Genomic DNA, 15,756 nt, shown 5'->3' on the forward strand with positions numbered 1-15,756 from the left:
CCAAACTTTAAACCTCATAACTTTATGTGTAGGTGGAGAGTGGTAGGTGCATTTTCCTCCATAGGTTTCACTACCTTGATTAATTGGGTTATGGGTTGGGTTTAGATGTCCCTCCAGTTCTCATGCAGTCATAGGTGGGGTTTTTCAGAAGTGGCTAGATCTAGAGTGTATGATGCTCAAATTGATTCATAGTGGCAGTGCTAGGCTCAATGGTGCTAGGATTAAGGGTGGGTGATTATTCAATCAGTCCACCAATTGGTTTGGCACCAACTTAATCCTGGTAGCCTGGATACAATGCAAGGGACAGAAGAAGCTTGTCTTGTACCTTTTGTTGCTGTGTGACTTTCTGCCTTCCATGAAGTGTCTCTCCTCTGTGATGCCTGTCTGCCACCACATCCTGCCTTGGAGCCAGATGATTGTGGACTGAAACTTCTACAAACTGTGAGTTAAATAAACCTTTCCTCCTTTAACTTTGGATGTCAGATATATTTTGTCTCAGCAATGATAAAGGGAACTAAGACAGAATTTGGTACCAGAGAAATAGGGTCATTGCTGTGACTTTACTTCACCATGTGGTTCAGGAACCTCATGGCTTGTGGGAGGGAAAAGAGTTAGGAAAAGTTTGGAGATCCAGCTGAAAAGTAGAGCTGGAATACCTTAGGTGTCACTTGATAGGAGGTTCTGGTCAAAGCTCTGCAGAACAGAAAGATGATGGAAATCTTTCTGGTAAAAGCAAGGCACAGGAGGTTTCAACTAGGAAGAAGGACTCCAGAGAAGGTATATTACAGTTGTCTGCATTTTGGTCCTGTCCAGAGACTTTTCCTGAGATTAAGATTAAGCATGGAAGACTAATGAATCCCGCAGAAGAAATTTCAAGGGAGTCTAATATTGAAGCAGTGGTATGGCTACTGTTGGGGACTTTCAGCAAGATTTATGCTGAGAATCAAGAGTCCAGAAGAATGACTCAAAACATTGTGAGTTTTGAAAGAAAGCACCTATAAAGTTGTGACCTGCAAGGATGGAATAAAGGAAAAATTGGTCACTGAAAAAACTAGCGAGAAAAAGCCAAGTATTCCAGAAGAAAATAACAGAAAAGGTGGCCTGAGGACATCACAACAACCAGCAGGATTACACCCTTTGCAGTCTCAAAATTGCAAAAGTGAAAGAATTTGCTTTGAGAAGAAAGCCCGAGAGCACCATGTTCCAGAATGGTGGCAACCTCTAGAGACATTTTTCTTTGGAATTCAGTTCAGAATGGTCAGTGATCCAGGCATTCAACCCCAATCACCAAGAGGGAAGGAAGCCGTGCCACCATTCCAGCTAGTGACAGACCTTGGCATCAACCACATGGTGCTGGTTTTAGCTACATGCAGAATGCAAGACGTGTTGGGTCAGAAGGCTTCCACCTAGATTTCAGAAGAAGGCCTGGGAGGCTGGGCAGTGCGCCCCTCAGAGGGCAGTGTGTGAAGCTTCGAATGTGAAGCTGAAGGTGCACTGGAGGAGTAATACTGAGTGTTAGTTGCTCTAAGTATCCTGGATACAATTTAAGGGATAGAAAGAGCTGTGGTCATCCCTTGCTTGTTTTGCTATCTTCTGCCCACCATGAACTGGGCCTCTTCCTTAATGCCCACCTCTGGTGCCAACCTGCCTTGGGGCCAGCCAATGATGGACTGAAACTTCTACAAACTGTGAGCTAAATATACATTTCCTCCTTTAGCATAGTGCATCGGGTATTTTATCTCAGCATCAAGAAAAGTAAGACAGGATGTCAATCCTATTATAAATGTTATTACTGTGAATGTCAATTTGGGGAGGATTCTGGTGACAGCAAGGAGACAACATGGGAGCAGGGAAAGGAGAAGAAGGAGAAGGAACCATTCTGGGCAGCAGCAACCACAAGCCCTCCCCACAGCCCTGGCACTGACTCTACAGCAGGTTGCCTTTCCTGCCCCCATATCACTCCTTCCCCAACAACAGGGGTACATGATAAGGACACCTTTTGCCATCCCCCTTTCAGCTAGTTGAGGCCAACATGGCCCACGATGATGGGCTCCAGTGAGGGCAGGACTGAGAGTGAGCAAGTGTGGCGGTGATGAACTGGGGACCCTTTCTCCCTAGACTGTGTACTGCTTTCACATGAGACACACAGCGACTTGGCTTGGTGAAAGCTTTCCTTGTGTGAGTGGACGTCTAATCCTCATACTTTGCTTTTTGCTTTGTATGGAGGGGGCTCGTCCCCTCAAAGAGAAAGCAGCTTTACCCAAAGTCATAATGGTATCCACTGCGCGTTGGTCTGAGAACCCCAAATCATGATCTATAGGTGCTTGATTCCTTATATAAAATGATGTAGTATTTGTTTTTTTTTAAGTTATTAGAAATTAGTTATTATTCTTATTAAGTACCAGCTTAATACTGTAGAAATTTTTGATTCACCCATGAATAACCCACTTCCCCCTCCCATACCCAAACATGACCAAAAGCTTTGGAGGCAAACAGGCGTCCTTTTTGTGTCTCTGTGAAACCCAATGTGACAATACGCAGGCCGGTGCACACAGCGCTGTGCAGTGCCACCAGTCTCTGGAGACAGCTGCTGTCAACCCTCACTGCTCAGGTCCCAACAGACTCTTGTTCATGAACTGTCTCTTCACAAAGCAGGTCCACCACTTGCTGGGTTTATCATTCTGAGAGTCAGAAACTTTTTCACAAAGTCTCAGTCCAGTTTCTTGCCTCAGCTGCTGCAGATAGGCTCTCATCTCCTCATCTTCCTGCTTGTTTGCAGGCTTGGCATAGATGGCATTTTGTGCAAAACCAGGCTGTCCAGGAAGGGGGAAAGTAGTGATGCCCAGTGTGTACATTTCCTTCTCTCCTTGGCTTTTAGAATTGCACTTTTGGAGTTTCTTTAGACACTCTGCAATGTAGAGAGTTACATATATCAAAGTCCTGTCCACTTCATTCTTAATTTCATAGCTTTTGAAGAACACATTGGCCTTGAAGTAATAGATGGCTTCATCCACAATGTCTGTATCTTTGGTTTCTCCAGGGGAAGGTCCTTTGAACTGACTCCTGATGGGCAGCAGCACTGTGTTCCCGATGAGTTTGGTGTCAGGGTTCATGAGACATGAGAGAAGAGTGGAAGGCTGGCACTTTTGGAGGAGCCAGGGTTCCACTTCAAAGTAGGACCTGCACAGAACATGACACTTCCGGTGTGGGCGGCTCAGGCGCAGTGGGTAGAAGATGATATAGTATTTGAAGATAACCTATAAAACTCTACAAGATTCTTTATTTTTATTTTTATTTATTTTTTTGTATTTTAGGGAAGGGTCTACAGGATGTTCAAGGGCCTCAGTACTAGGTCGGACTCATAGTGATCTGCCTGTTTACAGCCTCCCAAGAGCTGGGAGTATGGGTGCGTGCCACCACGCCCAGTCTCAATTGCCATCTCATTGTGCCCCGAGGGCACAGCAGGCCTGGGGATTGAACTCCTGGCCCCTGCGCCTGCTTGCAGGTGCTTTAATCTGCTGAGCTATTTGGCCAGCCCTTCTACAGGATTCTTTAAATCATCTCTAGATTATTAGTAATACCCAATAAAACATAAATGCTATATAAGCAGTTGTTGCACTGTACTGTTTAGGAAGTAATGACAAGCAAAAAGCCTGTATGTACATATTCAGTACACTTTCTTTCCCTCTGAACATTTACTATTTGTAGCTGGTTGAATCTGCAGATGCAAAACCTGTGGATACAGATGTTAGACTGTATCACCTGGAAGAATTCATATAGGAATCTCTGTTCAATCCAAGACTTCTTACCTTTGCAGGACATTCTATGCTAGCAAAAGTGATAGGAACATGCATATATTTAGTGCTTTATAATTCAGAAATACTTTTCCATACCTCATGCAATGTGTGTGGTTTGGGACTTGAGGAGGCGGTGCGAGCAGCAGAAACAGATATCTGGACAAATCTATTTGGAGACTTTGTGGTAATGTGTGGATCAAAGTTCAACCTGAGATACAGGACTGCTAAGGAAGTGAAGCACCAGGATTTTATGACAGGATTTTCTCTTTCACAGCTGTGGGACAAGACGAATCTGTCGCTGCAAGGCTTTTGTCCTCAGATTCATAAAAGTGCTTGCACTCCACAGGGCAGACAGGAAGGAGAAAGGGATATAAAGTGGGCAAGTGCAGGAACAAGTGGGGACCCAGGATGAGCTGCGACACCTGTGTGGCCTTGGTGGCATGGTGTCCTGTGTCAAGTTCCTACATCACAGAGCTGAGCACCCATACTGGGCTCAGAAGTCAAGGGAGGCTAACAGAGGGCGCTGGGAAAGGTTAGAGCAAGTGCAGGCTGGCCATTGCCTCCTGTTTCCAGAGCCAGCAGATAGATGACATGCGTGAGCTCCAAAGAGGCTGTGGCTTCACATCCATCCTCCAGATCTCCTTCCAGAAACTTCCATACCAGCTGGTCACATACAGGGAAGGGAATGCTGGGCAATGTAGTCCAGTGTCACCTATTTGGGTAATTACAAAGCCATCTCAGAGGCTGGAGGTGCAGCTCAATGGTAGCATGTGTGATGGCCTGGATTTGAAACAAATCAACTGAAAAAAAAATTGATGTAAAACAAATCAACTGAAAATTCAACAAAAATAATGGCAACCACAAGCCCAACCACCTTAGGTAGCTCCTGCAATTGAGATAAAGACCAAGAATCAAATCTTTGCATCAAGTATGAAAAGGTCCTTTAAAGACTTCTCCAAATGCAGCTTCTCTAACAGCAAAGGCACATTCATCTTTGACAAAACAAAACAAAAAGGGGGATATAAATAAAGGACCATTTTGTAATGAAAAGATATGTATATACAAAATAGGTAGGACAGATATACAAGATATACATCTACTTTCTCTTAGTTCAATGAGAAGAAAGGTTTGTACTAATATTGTTTAGACAAGATATCATGTCTGCATCTTGTCCTCTGAATAACCACTATGAAGGCAACAATATGCAATGTATTAATTATTGTAACTGTCCTACCAACCTGTTTTGAAACTATTTCATTGCTATTTTTTCTCATTAAAATGAATAAACATATTTTTAAAAAATCAAATGTTTAACTAAACAAAAAGGAAGGCGCCTCAGGGGATCTGAGTCACAGATGGGCACTCCTGCTCTATGCAGGTCTCCGTCTGAATCACTTGTGACACCCTCCTCACACAGCTCTTGTCTCCTGAGTCGGGTGGACCAGCGTGGGTCAGATGCTTTGCCCTTGCCAGAAAAGGAGGATGCCTTGGTTGGCTGTCCAAATAACACTACACGCAGTGGGGGAGTGATTGTCACCGGAAGGGACATCAACCTGTTGCTGTAACAGCAGAAGAGACAGGCAGGGAGGCTAGTCAGGCAGGAACAGTGGCTACCCTTGTGTCATGAGAGCAGCAAAGGAAGGAGGTGACCACATTGGAAACAAGTCTCTTTCCTGCTTGGACCAGCCTCCAGCCACAGTTAGGTCACGCTTTGGGAGGGGAGAGCCATCTTTCTCATGTCCTGTGACATTTGTCTCTTCCTTAACAAAAGACTGAAGTGAAAGTCCAGGAAGCCCTGGACTCAGCTCAAGGATACTTCTGCCCCCTCCTCCCCCTCCATTCCAGCCTTAAATGCATTTTCTGAAGGGTAACAATGGCTGCCAGATATCAGCAGACGACATGGCTCCCCAGCAGTTAATGTCTCCTGCCTCGCATTTGTTGTACCAAACTCCATGTGTTTCATCAACTGATATTTATAAAAAGTTCAGACTTCCTGAATTAAAATCCTGATTCTTCACTTTCCTAGTGACTTTGAACAACTTCCTTAACCTTTTGGGCCTTACTTTCTTCATCTGTAAAGTAGGGATACTAATGTGTTACCTCAGCAGTTGGTTGTGAGCGTTGGACAAGGCGGTGCCAGTGTCTGTCCTTGGCACACAGTACCTGTGCTCAGCACAAGGTCAGGCCTGCTCGTCGTGAGCTCTAGGGCCTTAGACCAGTTGTTCATTCTTTGCAGGCCCTTCCTGCAAGCTGTCAGGTGGACAGTAGTAAGTCTGTTGCTCAAGTAGGATTAGGTAAGTGTGAGCTGCCTGGAGACAGAGCCTCTTTAAATCCAAAAGGCCACTGTGAAGAGGTGACCAACCCAGTCACAGGAGAGAGAGGGACAGCTAGAGCAAGCATATGGGAAAGAAAACCATCAGAATGGTGGTGCGTGGAATTGGGAAGAGGCTGTAGAAACAGGCAGCGGACTCCTTAAGGGCGGGGGAGTATGCCCAGTGTTGCGACACCAGGCACTGCAGGTGGCTGCTGGGCACTCACCTATGATGAATACTAGGGGACTTATTACCAGAGGACACATGACTCGCAGAGACGTCAACACGGCAACAACTACAAGCCTTGGCCCACAGAGACTCTCATTAGTAACCAGCAGGGCAGACAGGAGCCCTGGGGCTCTCCTCCTCCCGGGGTTCAGATCAACCTGGGATAGTGAGAAAAATGGGGTGTGCTAATTAGCGCAGCTCTTGCCTGCTTGGGGAGAGAGTCCCCTGAGAAGGGTTAGTCCCAGGGGCTGGGTTGTTATTTACAAGGCCTGGTGAGGCTCAAGCCAGGTGAGCCTGGTGCTGGTCCACGGGGGGAATATCTCTCAGGTCCAGATGGAAGGTGGGAGAATCCAAATGAGTCAGGCCCCCAAGGGCAGCCTTGACGCTGTGCAGCATGGGGTAGGCAAGGCCCTGCAAGGGAAGCCACTGTGATCCACACAATCCACATGCTCATTCCTGTGGTTTAGATCTAGAATGCTCCCTGCCCTCCAAAGGCCTTATGGGGCCAGAGGTGGGGCTTTTGGAAGTTAATTAGGTTACAGGAACATGGTACTCAGCAGTGAATTAATCCAGAGGTGAGCTGAGAGCTAAATGCACTGGTAGGATGTGGGGCCTGCTAGGAGATGGTCGCCAGGACGTGACCTGGGTGTGTACTTCTCCCTCCTGGGCTCCTCCCTTCTCCCACTGCTTTTTGGCCACCATACCCTGAGCAGCTTTCCTTGACTAGCCCCTTCTTCCACAGTGTTTCTGTGCTGGAGCCAGCTGACCCTGGACTAAAAAAACTGAGCCAAAATAAACACCCCAGGAACAAGAAAGTGACTAAGACACTGCTAGTGGCCCCTCCTGAGGTGATCACTCACTCTGGGTTGCTGCTGCTGGACCTTCAGTGTAAAAGCCAGAACAGTGTCAGGGAAATGTGGGTTCTTCTGGGCCTGGTGTGTCCTCTTGCTGCTGGAAGGTCAAGTTTGATGCTGCCTGCTGCGCCCCCACAATGCAGGAGACAGGACATTCGGTGGAAAGAAAAAGGCTTATTCAGAGCTAGTTCTGAAGGAACCTCACTGCCTCAGATCCCTGTCCCTGTACTCAAGAGCACTGAGGGCTTTAACTGCAAGGAAGTGTTGGGCAGGAAGGCAGCACACAGAGGATAAGGAAATTCCTGCACTATGTCCTCTGCTGGGCCTTCTCATTCCTCCTTACTCTCTCCAAGTGAAAGTGGACCTCACCTCCTGGGCAAGCATTCATTCATCTGCGCTGAGGATAGAAAGGGGCAGCACATTATGGCCTCAGGAGGAGGAAGCTGGCAAAATAACTTATCTGAAAAAGAAAATCTTAAGGTTGAAAGATTGGTGTAACTTTTCGGTTACACTTTGACCTCTGTGGAACCTACCAGGTGAGGTCCACATGTGACTCAGGTAAGATGTGCGTGCATGCATGTGTGTGTGCACAGTGCACAATAAGGGAGGACAAAGGGAGCCAGTTTGGAGTTTGCCTTTCCCATGAGAGCCAAGCTCTCCACCTTCTAGAGACTTATTCTGTGCTTCAGGGCAGGTGACACTATCTTTGTCATCAGACCCAGAGAGAGGTTTCCTGCCACAGATTTAGAAAGGCAGTCACAGTGCTGTCCACTGATCACTTGGGGGCTAAAAAAACAGGCATGCCCAGCCAGCATGAGGAAAGGCATCAGTAAAGTCTGCCACAGAGGGAGAGGTGGAGACTCCTGCCCCTTCCTGGCTGCAGAGGGCTTCTCAGGTGAATATGACAAATAGATTCAGAGTCAGCCTGCATCTCTGAGCATCTTTTGTGTGCTAGAGAAATGACACTTTTCTTATGTCATTTTTACAACTCTAGAAGGAAGAGCTTAGTATTCTTATTTTACTGATGAGACAAATGAAGGCTCAGGGCAATGAAGTGAAGTACTGCTAGGTTGTAGCACACGGAAGGTTTTTCTACTGCTCTGCCTCTGAATCTGGTGCTCCTTCCTGTGTAGCAGCCACAGAACTCAGGTCAAGGATGTGTTTCTCTGAAGACATCCCTGGTGTTGACTGACTTGACCTAGAACTGGTGCCATACCTTATTTCCCTTTGACAGGTCCTACAGGACCTCATGGGGATTGAAAACAAACTTTTTTTGCTATCTTTATTTATCAGCAAAAGTGAAAATTGGGACTCAGAAGTTACTTTTCAGGAACTGCCTGTAGTACCTGTCACCAGCAGGATGGGTGTCCCCAGGGTGGTATAGGGGCAGCTTTTTCAGAGGCCAGCTGGAAAATCCCATTGGGGGGAAGGGGGAGCCACTACTGCCCAGCCCTACTCAGGCCCAGCAGGCTCAGCGGCCAACAGAAACTCATCCATCTTTGAAAGGCTACCGTTGTTACATTTACTCAATAGCAAGTATGGATTTTAGGCTAAACAGACTATAATTTTGGATGGTAATCTCTCAATTGTGCTGTTGGTTTTCATCCCTGTAATAAAACTGTCTTATTGGAAAAGTTCATATTGACCAGCCAACAGGAAGTCCATTGATTTATTAGTAGCTTCAAGATATTAAGTCTATAATTTTTTAATTCCATTTTTTCTATTAGAATGGTTCTGAAAGAGCCTTGAAGGGTTATGATGATAAGTTCCTGACACCGAAGGGTGCCAAGTACTTCTTCAAGCACTGGGAAGTTTGTGGATGGTAATAAGAAGCCATTTAGCTTCATAAGTGCACTGGAGTGTGTGTGTGTGTGTGTGTGTGTGTGTGTGTGTGTGTGTGTAGGTCTAATTAGGAAATTTAAGGTTTGTTTTATTCTTTCTGTAGACTGCGATCACCATTTGGGAGAGAAAAGGTGGAGATTTGTTGTGCAAGCTCATGTAATGGGTTGTGCAGGCCTGCCCAAGGACAGCCTGATTTGGAAAGGTACAAGAATCCAAAGCACATGACTGGGCTCGCAGCACTCACTTGCCAAGGCTGGCTTCCTGGGTGACAGTTCAGAGGAGCACTGTGTCATTTAGGAATTTCATTAAGACGTGTACAGCGAAGGCCCAGAAAACTGTTTATTTTCTCATCTAATGGAATTAAGATGACGCAGGTGGTCTCACATTATATAACAGCTCTTCCTGACCAGCCTCCTTTGTTATTTCTTCTCCAGTCCTTGCGGCATGATTTTACCATTTCTATCCTCAATATGCAGGTCCAGAAGGATGGTTGGGGGCAGGGAGGAGTAGGGTGTATAGAGGAAGGTAGGTGGTTTCAATGATGCTGGTAAGGACAGCTTTGGTGCTGTGTGGTGGGTTTGTGAGGATTCGCCTTGTTCTTATGATGTGTTATGGCACTTTAGGTAGCATCTGTATCAAGTGCATGTGGCACACCTGTGACCCCAACACCAGGACAGCTGAGGTGGGAGGATCATGAGTTTGAGGCAACCGGGGCCCCTAATCGAGTTCTGGGCTAGCTTGGGCTTCATAAAGGGACTCTGTCTCAAAACAACAATAATAACAGCACCCACAAAAATCTATCTAATAGAATAAAATAACAGCAGGGATTATGAGGCTGACTTCCAAACTTTGGGTTTCCATCCTGGTACAGCCATTTCACTGGTTACGGGAATTTAGTAAGTCACTTAACTTCTTTAAGTCTCACTATTCTCATCCTTAAAATGAGGTAAAAGTAATTCCCATTTCAGACAGTTGTTACTCAGCTTAGTAAGTGGTCAGTAAATGTAAGGAACAGTTGCTGCTATTTTACTTCAGGATTTCCCTTCCCTGTGTCACTTCTGCCCCCTCAGTGCATCTGAAATCCTGTCCTCTTCCTCACCTCTGCCCTTCCACCCTCTTCTCCCAAGCACCCTCACAAACACAGCCAGGACCAGCAAGCAGGCAGCATGGCGCACGTGAGCCTAAAAGAGTACCTACACTCGAGAGTATGGACCAGGCTGGGTCCTGGGCTTCGGGCTGGAGGGTTCTCTTTGGTCCTCCGTGGAACTCTGCATAAGTGATGCCTGCATGCAGCAATTTCACTTAGCTGCAGTGAGATCAAATCCAGAGAAATCCCTCTGGCAGGATTTGCATGCTGATGGGGTCTGAATGGGTTGTAAAAGTGCTTCCTTCCTCTGAAAGGGGTATTCGCAAGGATAACAAATGCTTGGTTGCTTAGGACATTTTGTCAACCTCTGCCAGAGTCACAGTAGCAGAAGTCTGAATTTCAAGTGCCTGTAAGACGGGAAAAGTAAGTACAAATTCACTGTCACAAAGAAATACGAAACAAGATTATGTGATTTGACATGGAATTTTGAAGAGTCCCTCTCAGAGGTGTGGGAAATATGGCTTCGGAGACCCCGTCTCCAGAGATTAAGATTTGAAACTGCATTGCTTCATCTTCCCCTTCTGTTTTCCTCAGGGTTTGCCATATGTTTCCTCCCCTTCTCTCCCTAGTGTACATATGAAGGTTTGGAATACTTCATGCTTGAAGACTCAAGAAAAACGGAGTCAATTCAGTACGTTCAAATCACCAGCTAGCTTCATACACACTGGCTTGCTTTAAAGAGAGAAGACTGTGAAGAGAATACATTGCCACTGAAGGAACGACTTTGTCTCAAATAAGTTGTACATTTTTATCTGCCTCTTGTGTCTTCCCAGAGGAGGCGATGGAAGAAACTGGCCTGTGGAGCCATCTCCACCACATCTCTTTAGAAGAGGCTGAACTATGGGACTCTTTGGCCTCCATTCCAGTCACTCCAGTAATCACTCTGCCACCCTTGACCTGGTTCTCTTCTGAAATCCACAAGATTCCTGGAGATGCTTACAAGCTTCGAGGCTCTGGGCTCTTGGCAGCTGAAATAAAACTTGAAAGCAATCCAGCTCTGTAGTCATGAGCTGAAATAGTTGCACAGAGGGAATCAATGATCCCTTTTCCAGATGTGTGGATGTCAGGGCCTCAGGGCTCCTAGCCTGCGTTAACAGCCTTAGAGAACAGAGGCCAGGGGGAAAGGCAGATTCAGCCCCCATCTCAAAGTCGCTCATATTTCTTGAGAAGGTGTAAGAAAGTGACCGCTAACTTAATTATTTAAATAAAATAATTTTTATTTTTATATTTTTATTAGTACATGTTTGCAGTTCCTCTTACCCCCTTCCCCTCTCGCTTTTCTTCCCTCCATCTCTTGATCTTCTTCCTATTTGAGAAAAATCTATCTCTTTCCTGTTATCTTTTATTTTGCTCTTATATGGATTTCTCATATAAAAGAAATCATTTAATATTTAAGCTTGTGTGCCTAATTTATTTTACTTAAAGTTATGGTCTCAAGACACAACCACTTTCCTGTGAATAACTTGAGTTTATTTTCCTTTATGATGGAGCAGCATTCCACTGTGTATAAACACTGTTCTTTCTTTATCCATTCATGTGTTGATGGGTATATAAGTCACTTTCTGTTGGGGGCCCCAAATTCTAAATTGAGTCTAGAGGACTTCCAAAGATTTTCTTGTCCTACCTTTGAGCCAGATTGGAACATAGAATCTCCCATTCTTTTCTGGTCACAGCTGGAAGTCCTACAGCTAATGATAAGATGATAAGGTACGGGGGTGGGGGGGAGCTACAGTTTCCCTAGCCCCCTGCCTCTCATCTCATCCTTGTCCTTTCAAGAATGCTTTGTTTGTCTTCCTAGGCCACTGTCATGATGACTGTTCTCAGAAATACCCATTGCCCTTCACACATTGACCTTGACTCAGAGGTACCGAGTAAGCACCAAGGTTCTGGGTGCCTCATGGCCTTTTGCTCCCTGAGAACATCCCAAATCTCTGCTTCACCTGCTATTTTTTGTCTCTTGCTCTTTCTTTCATTCCTGCCATGCACCATAACACTTGGCAGAAGACTGAGGGCTCACTGCAGGGCCCCTGCCAACTGTGGAAAGGGCCTCCAGTAACTGGTACCCAATGTGGGGCAATACCTGGACTGTATTGTCTTATACTGTACACACTATGGGGGCTAAGTGAAATGAAAGTTGTAATTTATGACACCTTACCTCACATCTCTAATAATGATGAAGGACCAGGTACCCAATCAACCTGCCTATGATACACTTTTCATTTATGAGAGATTTAAGAAGAAGCACTGGCCCAAGTAGTGGCCCGAGAAGGGGTAGATTAGGTAGATATGCCCAATACTCTCATCCTATCTCAGGGGTTGTAGATTCAGTGCAGGCTATGATAGCCAGCATAACAATGGACACATTCTGCTACCATCTCAGTCTTATTTTTCCCCTCCCTTGATGGTTGCACAATCCTGGAGGGTGGCCATGCTGTTGATCCATCACCCGTTAACACACAACAACACCCTCACCCCCACATTGTCAGCATGACAGGGCCATTCCCTTGACCTGTCTGAAATTTGCTCCATAGGACATGGGAATTGCTGCCTTCAGGTGAAGAGGAAGCAGAATGCTGTTAATGGGGCACAGCAGTGGGGGATAAAGATACAGGAGCTGTGTTTAAGCAATTAAAAATATAAATTATCAAATATAACTGCATATTTGGGGACATCTGAAGGGGCTCTGGAACTTCCAAGATTTAGCTATTAGGAATTGTGTTGGGTATAAATGTGAGTATGCATTTATTGCTGTAAACTGATGTCTACCTCTTTGGGGAAGATACCTAGTCAGGAAATAGCTAGGTCAAGTGGAATTTCTAGTTGCAGATTTTTGAGGAGTTTCCATTTTGATTTCCATGAGGCTAACTTCATTCTTTTTGGAGTGATTATGCTTTTGCACATTTTAATTTTGTAGTCCCTGGAAGGTGTTTGTCCATCCTATGACTTGTGTTCTAACAAAGGCAGAAGGGAGAAAGATAAGTGGAAAGGTTGAAAAAGATGTGAGTCCCCACAGTAACAGAAAGTGAGATCAGAACTCTGTTCCTGCTGTTTCTGGAGGTCCCTGGGAATATTACCAAATGTATTCCTGAGAAAGGCTGCTGGCCTGAGCTGAAGTGGAGACAGGTATCTATTGAGCCCGTGAAACAGAAAGAGGGGCTGTCATGAGTTGGAGGAGGAAGGAGAATGACAAGGTCTAGAGCTGGGAGCACAAGCCTGGACCCATAACCTGTGGCAGCTCTGCGTCAGGTGAGCTCAGGCAGAGGCTTTCAGGTGGCAGCACAATCAGCTAAGGGCCAAAAGGAATCTTGACATAGGGAAGGACTAGGGCCTGCTTTGCTTTTCCACTGCTTTGTCAAGACCAACCTGGGATTAAACTTCTGAATAATGAATCAAGTTGACCTGTAATAGTGACCCAAGCTACTATGTCAGTGATGTGACACATTGCTAATTAGGTTTTAATATTTTTTTTTCCTCCAGGAGGTTGATCCATGACCTCTACACTGAGATATATCTGTAGACATTTTCTATTTTAAGACAGGGTCTTGCTAAGTCACTAAGTTGTCCATGCTGGGCTAGAACTTGTGATCTTCCTTCCTCAATGTCCTAGAGTGCTGGGATTATAGGACAGGTCTGTGCCCCATGCCTGGTGATTCCTCGCAAATGTACTGGCATGTGCATTAGCGGATGAAAAGATGACCACTTCGGCAGGACCTGGACGGATCCTGCCAACCTAGCTCTCCCTGTCTTTCCCAGTTCATCATTTCCTCTTATCCCTTTACTTCCAGGCTCTTTTCCTTTTAATATCTGTTCTAGGCAGCTAAAATTTATACCACTGTGCAGAAAGTGGGAGTTCTTATTGCTGGATATAAGTATTTCTCTCTCGGCTCTGTGGAAATTATTATCTATGCTTCATCTTCCCTGTCAAGTTCCTTCTGTGATTTTCTAGCTCTCCAGACAAAATTGGGTTTAACTTCTACGAACTTTCACTTTTATGCTACCGTGGTATATGCAGAGTTATTTAACTATTCATTGGGGGGGGTCACTGTTAAATCATGTGTGAGTTGAAAGAGGAGACCAAAGTTAAATTGAGTTGCCTCATCTTACACTCAACTAAATGAAAAGTTGGAGATATGCAAATGCTCTCTTCATATCTGGGAGGAGTTTATAAAGGAGGAAGAGAGTGGGAGTTGAGAAAAGCTGTCTTTGAGACCAGTGTTCAATATTGGAATAAACATATGCTCATTTAAAAATACACACATGGGCCAAGGGACACTGCATGGTGGTACAACTCTTGCCTGGCAAGTGCAAGGCCCTGAGTTTGACCCATGGTACAAAAACAATACACAGTCATAAGAAAAACTTACCATGTGCCATGTGCTGTTTTACATGCAATTTTACACAAAAGTTTTTATTTAATCCTCAAAAGGCCAATAAAGCAGATATTGGTAGTGTTTCTATTTTAGAAGTAAAAAATATATAAATGACTAAGGCTTTAGGCAATTCTTCCAAGGCCAAAAAACTGGAAACAGAATTTAGTCTCAAATTCAGATGTTCTGACTTCAGAGGTAAAGGCTTCAACTGTTATTGTTAATTGTTACCCTTTATGAAAACTGTGGTGGGAGCTATCCATTAAAAATATTTATTTATTTAATTTAATTATGTGGTACAAGGTCTCACTACACAGCTCAGACTTGAAGTGATCCTTCTGTCTCAGCCTTCCCAGCGCTGGGATTACAGGCGTGCACTACCATACCCAGATTCAGTGGCCGGCATGGCATGGGGCAGGCATGGCATGTGCCCTTGGGGATTGAAACCGGGTCTTTAAGCTTTCCAGGCAGGCGTTTAGACCACCAAGTTATCTCCCCAGCCTAAGCTGTCCATTTTTTAAAGCTGTCTGTCTTTCCTATTAGAGGCCGAAAAGTTTAGATTAGTGATAGCAGTAGTTTTAGAGCTTTCAATGATAACCAACACCGTTTGTGGCATCTGTGACATTGGCTCACCATCACTGGTCTAAACATTTCCCAACTTGCCATCAGCTCGGATGAAGCCTTGTGATCCAGGCTTGACTAAACACATATACTTGCTAGTGACTTTTTTTTTTTTCTTTGTCTCTTTTGAGAAAGGGTCTCACTACATAGTTCAGGCTGGGCTCATGCTCACTCTGTAGCCCAGGCCAGTCTTAAACTCACAAGGAACCTCCTTAAACTCGCTTCTGCCTCCTGAGTGCTGGTTGCCACCATGCCTGGCCTTTGCTGGTGACTTTGAAGTGCCAACTGATAACAGAATGAATCAGAGAGAGTGGTGAAAGCAGAGGTATTGAAGGGCTGGTGACATGAGAAGCACCGAAGCCTCGTGTCTCACCGCTAGGCAGCCAGGGTACCTGCTATTCAGTGAGGCCCAGTGGTGGTGGTCTTTCCTCTCTGGCAGCTGGTGCTCCATTCTGGTTGGGGTCCACCTTCTGCCCGGCTTCCATTGAACGTACTCCTTTTCCAACCATGTTTGTAATCATGTCAGAAACTCCTTGAGCTGCACAGCAAGATAGCAGCAAATGTTTTTCTCTGCTAAAATCATAGTGA

At 45.3% G+C, this 15,756-nt stretch overlaps 1 pseudogene; it reads right to left on the reverse strand.

Moving 5' to 3' along the window:
• Nucleotides 1-2,600: 2,600 nt before the first annotated feature.
• On the reverse strand, nucleotides 2,601-3,822 carry LOC101591545 (annotated as a pseudogene).
• Between the last annotated feature and the right edge of the window lie 11,934 nt (nucleotides 3,823-15,756).

This window comes from Octodon degus, unplaced genomic scaffold (assembly GCF_000260255.1).
Source record: "Octodon degus isolate 3935 unplaced genomic scaffold, OctDeg1.0 scaffold00078, whole genome shotgun sequence".
NCBI lineage: Eukaryota > Metazoa > Chordata > Mammalia > Rodentia > Octodontidae > Octodon > Octodon degus.